This window comes from Struthio camelus, chromosome 1, assembly GCF_040807025.1.
Source record: "Struthio camelus isolate bStrCam1 chromosome 1, bStrCam1.hap1, whole genome shotgun sequence".
NCBI classification, from domain to species: Eukaryota; Metazoa; Chordata; class Aves; order Struthioniformes; family Struthionidae; genus Struthio; species Struthio camelus.
Genome location: NC_090942.1, coordinates 153,003,590 through 153,009,990, shown reverse-complemented (window position 1 = coordinate 153,009,990; position 6,401 = coordinate 153,003,590).

Genomic DNA, 6,401 nt, shown 5'->3' with positions numbered 1-6,401 from the left:
ATTTATAGCAAAGAGCAGAGCAGAACCCCAGAAGCAGGAGTCTGGTAGGCTGTAAAGAGGTTCTAGCACAACATTTGGGGCTGTCTTGCCCCAGAAACGGCCTTCATTGTTATTAAGGTAACTTAAGACTTGTATTAGGGGTAAATTGTGTTTAGGCATATTAGCCTTAGCTGATACAATCTAAGCTCTGAAAAGAAATACGGAGGACCAGATATGTTTAAATGGATGATATCTGAGCTAAAAGCAAATGCTCCATGAAGGCAAGAGAAAAGCTATGCTATTACTAACAACAATAAAACCCACAGCCGTCTTCTCTTTGTAAGCAGCTCCGGCTGAGCTTCACCACAGCCCTATGCGTGCTTCCAGTTCCCCTTGGAGAGGTGCGATGAAGCCCTCCTGTGGCCGGCAGCACCCATGTTTTCTCCTTGCTGCTCCCTTTGGCCCTCACTCCCCATGCGCCTGCAATGAACACAGAGCTTTTGCTGTCCGCTCATTCCCAGGAAGCCTTGCCGTGCAAATACCCAGCTCTGAACCTTCCCCTCTCCAACACATTGCCAGCTTTCTTCTTCCCCCCTCCTCTGGTCTGCTTTTATGAGTCACTGAGTGAGAATAAATAGTGCTGGGCTGACAGATACAGGCATCAGCTGACAGGATTTCCATCCTGCTTACAATATACAGGCTATGGCTTACATGGGACGACGCGGATATTACCTGTCTCTCCTTTTATGCTAAGCAGTAAACACAAATCTCTATAAATGTGATTGATACATGTTGCAGTTCCTTTTTCACAGAGAAAGCAGTTGGCAGGCATCTCTGTCCCACAAGGTTCAGTTTAGCTAGCCTTTTGCAAAGTCTTACATTGGAAGAATGGGTAGTTCAGAATTTCGCGCAGTAAAAGTGTCTTTTTTCCACTTAAAACTATATCTTTGGCACTCTTCTCCAGCAAAATACGAGTATGTTGAAAAGCTGGCATGGGCCAAACCCTTTTTGTTAAATTGTTCCCTCACAGCTCCATCTTTTTCCACCACTGAGCTTTTTTAGATACTCTTGTGAACAGACATTTAGGTGATAACCAAATGGGCAGTTCTATCAGAAATCTTCCAGTGAAGTATGAGACTCTGCATGGCTTCTACATGTTATTATATAAAGCTAATTGAAGAGTTGCAACCTACACATACCAAGTTATATTCTAAACCCCACCAGGCTCATATCCTCAAAACCAGGGACCCCCAAATTGTGTATTTTGCAAGTTTAAAAACAAAACAATCATTTCCTACAGGCAAAGGCCGAGCTGCAGCAGTGGGCATATAATATTGACACAGCTGGCCTTCTCTCTGCAGCTGAGGCAGAGAGCGTAATCCAAGCTACAGTTCTCTCTCTTGCCAGCTCTTTTGTTGCCCGCTACAGTATGGTCACTATCAGCTCATAGAGTCCAGTACCTGAGCTAACTTTTTAGAGCTAAATATTTGTCTAAGCTACATCACAATGTGGACACCTCCAGAGAGTCAATGCAGAGTGTATAGCCCACGTGTTAAGCTATGTCCATATCTTCCTGAGTCCGGACCGCTCAGTGGGTCCTGAAGTAGCTCACAGAGTTCTGTGGACTTGTCTTGACAACTAACCCGGGGCTGTTGTGTGTGTGGCAGACGCACACCCGTGCTCTGAGGCACAGAGGCTCTCAGAGGGAAACTTAACACTTCTTTCCATGAAGTCTGCTCTTCGGAGAAGGCTGAAAGTGATGCTCTTTGCATTGGATTATGTGATATACGTGCCAAAGAAACAAGCTATGGTATAACCTTAGCACTAGTCCCAGGAACATACTGGAAAACAGAAGTTGCTATTCAAAGTTCAGGGCAAAGCTTTAAAGCCTGAAAAAAAAGGTTTTGACTTAACTGCTGGGAAAAGAAAAAAGAAAAAAGGAATGGAAGAAGGATTACATCCAAAATTTCACTTTCCTAATCAATGCCTGCTGTTCCACTGGTGCTTCTGGGTACAGCACTGTCCCACATTTCCTGAGAGAAGTCAAATGCAATCTGATCACCCCAGCTCTTCAGTTCAATACGTCTATCAGAGTTAACAATGACCTGGCTTTGAGATCAGTCACGTCACTTCAGATGGAAAATTCTCCTATTCTCCATCAATAAAATAATTAAATTCCCTGCAGTGTAAAGCATTTATTGGTTAATTCTTCTTGAGAGTTGCTTGTGCTTGACTTTGTTCAATGTTTTGCAAAATTCAAAATCAGACTTACTCTACTAAGAGTAGGATTCAAATCTGTTTCCCATCTCAGAATTGCTACCTCTCCTGCTACAAAATCGAGACCTGAGCTTAATTTGGGAAGACAAAATTAGTCCTTTTCAAGAAGTGATCATCAAAGATCAATGACCATCAGAGCACTTTACTTGAGGGAAAAAAGAAAGAGGCCAAATTTCAAGATAGCACAGAGAGTCTGTGAGACTAGAGTGCTTGAAGCTAGTAGAATTTTTTAAAGTCATTCACAAACACTATATCTACCCTTGACAGGTCATTTCATTCTATTTAGCACTTTTTATTCTCTGTGGTTTATAAGCTCTTAAGCAAATGTAAGAGGGAGGAAAAGCTAACGCGTCTGATAATACACTATATCAGGCTGACAACCTAACTGAATTTCCCCTGTGGTGCTAGCAAAACACTGTTCCAAAAAGTAATAATGCACAGGGAAAAAAAAAAGGGAGAAGAAAAGGGGGGAAAAGGGATCATAGAGATCATGCCGTCACATTTAATTTCAGAGAACAAAACCTGAAGCTGATTTCTCTTTAGATCAGTTGTATACCAGTTGGAACATGGGTGCCTAGCACTGCGACAGTGTAATATGATCTGAGCTTTAAATAGCTGCCAAATAACCATGTGGTGGCTGGCAGCATTAAACGTGTTGCAATGAGAGTGATCTGTTTCAAAGTAAAGCCACATAAGAGAGGATAAGTCAATCTGATGTGGGATAGAAGTGTAGGGGGGGAACTTTTTTCATTATCTTTTGTTTTGTTTTGTTTTGTTTTAAATGCGTCCATTTTGTTTAAATGTGTCCACTTAAATCTTAAAGAGGAATTAATTTAAGGCCTTTTTCTAAACCAGTTTAATACTTGAATCATATGCAGGTCATTTCAGAGAACGTCTCCTTGGGGACCCAGAGCACAGGGTAGGGAGGAATGATGTGCCAAATGTGGAGCACTATGGCTGAGACCATCCCCTTCCTACAAGCCAGGTCAAAGTGGCTGCCTCCCAATGTGATGGGCACCTTCTGTATGTACAGGCTCTCCCAGGTTTGTACAAAAGGCATCCTTGACAATTTTTAGGAACAGATAAGCTACAGATAGGCTCCAGAGTTTCACCTACAGCAAATAACCTGGGGTGGCTTTCCTACAGTGCCATTGCTCTGCTCTAGGCACCCCTTATCCTCACAGAGAAATGTGAAGCCTGGTGGCACTCTGTGAGACACATTTGGGCTCTTTCTTACAGATGTAGAGAAAAATCAGACGCAGAATTTGAAGGTGTTTAACACAGGAGATCCTACCAGCCCTCCATTTCTTCCTACCTTCATGTCAAATGGCTCTGCTGATCACTATTGTCAACATGTCTCCCGGGAGGAACAGCAATATTTTGGATTGGCTAGACAGACCAGTTGAAACTGGGAACATGAGTAAGATATAAGAAGGAAAAAGTGGTACTGTAAATACTTGTGATTCTTCATCCCTTCTGACATTTCTGATTACGAAAGACTGACTTCTGTTTTCAATTTCAGGATCGCCACTGTCTACAACAATGTCAATCCAGGTTTACTCTAAGTTAACACAGCAAAATTTCATGTGAACACATTTTATCTAGTCTTCACTGCTTGGAAACCACACTGCCTCAAGTACAAATAGGAACAGGAGAGCCAGAGGAAAACCCAGCTGCTCTATCAGAAGGTAAATAGCTCCTGTAAGAGGTTCATATAACTTCTTAAAGACAATAAATGCAAGGTACTTTGCAGCCAGTTAGGATTTTGCAAGAATGTGGACAGCAGTACAGATATTACTTACTATTCTCCTATTAGCAGTTTACTAGCACACTATAGAGTATAGATTCAGTCACAGCTGCACCCTGCAGAGAAATAGAGCAGGCTTTATTTTGCATTTCCTCAAAGGAGAACATTGCTTTACCTTACTTATGTAAATGTTAATAAGCAACCACATTTTTCATGAAGATCAAACCCAGTGAGAGTGCCAGTAGACGTCCCAATGAGTACCGAGGATTAACTAGGGGCAAATCCTTTTCTGCCTGTTTTTGCCTGCAGCTGCCTTTGCCACGTTGTGTCAGTGTATCCCCCTGGAATCCACAACAGCTGCACAAAGGGGAACGCTCGCCCTCCTTTCTTTTCCCACCACCTATTTTTCTCACTGCCTCCTTCATAGGCAGTCACAGTCCTCACCGTATCTGCAATGGACAAGCTCGTCATTGTGCAGGTGGTGGAACTGGTCAGAAAATGTTTGTTACCTATTCACTCCTTTCACTGTCACTTTTCCAGACATGTTCCTCAAAACAATCTCTTTTCTTCTGATTTGACCACAGGCTTTTGAGCCAACTGGCCAATTAAAAAATAAAACCAAAAACCCTATGTTTCTGGGGAACACAGTTCTATGACTGATTTCACATAATATTTTGATTACAGTATTTAATCCCCTTTACTGTCTTTTACTCAGCTCTAATCATGAAAATACCTGCATCACTACCAAGGCTTTTCTCGACAAAAGCATATGTGGAAGAAAGCCACAGAGAGAGTCTCTTTAGCTGGTCTGTCTTCCTGGAGATCTTACAAAGCCGTTCCTTTGTTTTTAAACGATGTCAGAGGACCAAGAGTCAGACTATGCTTTTAGTTAATAATTATATGGAAATGCTTCCTCACCACCATCAACCCAATATCCTGGTCTGCAACAGCTACATCATTTGCTTGACTATATATGTGCATTGGAGTGTGCAAGCAACCTGTCCACCCTCCTTTCGGAAGGAACCTGACTCTTAGCTCTGCTGTTAGGAGAAGAAGGTGGTGTCCAATTAAAGTAAATTGATAGAGCTACAGAATATTGCCAAAAGTGTGAATCTGAGTGAAAACTTTACGAGTACTTAAGCAATTTCTACTGACGCCAGAAAGGCTTCCTGAAGTTTCTAAGGAAACCCTCAGAAACACCTTGGATCATCAATGGCCATTATGCCTGCCGCCTGACCAAACGGTTCCCTAAGAAAGAGAGTGCATTGCACATAAGAGTGTAGCTAATTTAGCTGCATAATGGAAAGAGCTCTGAAGATGCACATGGGCTGAATTAAGGGCTCCACGGGAGCCTTTGGCTCATTCTTTGCAGAGTTTATTAGTTGCCGCTGCACACATGGTTAGGTTTGCTGGAAGAAGTCCAGATCTGAGGCACCTCTCAACTCCTACAGCTTCTAAAAGTTGCAAGAAAGTGGCTAAGTTCTTACGCAGAAGGACTCTCCCCTGCAGAGAACCAGACAGGGTTCGGGAGGGGTACCTAGTCAAATAACTCTTGATTATTGAACTTACCTCCGCAATTGCCAGTGAGTATCCTAGACCGTAAACGGGGTAAATACCAACAGATTGTATTATTTGAGAAACAGTATGCGATTGTGTAATTAAGGGCAGGAATATAATACTATGTGCACAAGGGGCAGGGTTAATTTCAGCATTTCCTGACTAACCAAGCACATTATAGTGTAACCTTAATGTTCTCCGGATGACTATCATTTATATGGAGTTCATATATATGTTTATGAATATTTGATTAATATTCACCCATCATACTCTCTGACACAGTAATTAAAAACACCATGTTAGCTGCCAATAAAAATATTTTTGTGATTTGGTAATTTTTCCAAACCTCATAGTCCCGACTCCTGTACCCCCTGCCCTTGTGGTCTTCCTGTTCTATAATGTATAAAGCTAATCTTGATGATGGAAAAATAAATAAGTAGCAGGGAATGCTGGAAATTTTCCAATCACAAAAGCTTCCAAAATGGAAGCAACAGCCAATCTAGCCCACCACATCTTCTAGGTGGGCACTCCTTTTCTGCCTTTTAGTGATGCTTTTAATATTCATAACAGCTGTGGAACCAAGCATTATGCACAAGAAGAAACCAACATGCAGTCTTTGTTTTTCTCCATCCATCGCAAACTACTCTGCACTGAGTTAAAAAGTGAAAAACTACACACTTTCAAATGGATTTAATTTCAACTGGGGCACAATGCCAAATGAACAAAGTTTCCCCACTGTTAATATATCACCCCAACTTTTCCATTCCATGCATATAGTCGCATCTTCACCCCATCTTCCATACGTACGCGCGCACACACACACACACACACCACAAACTAG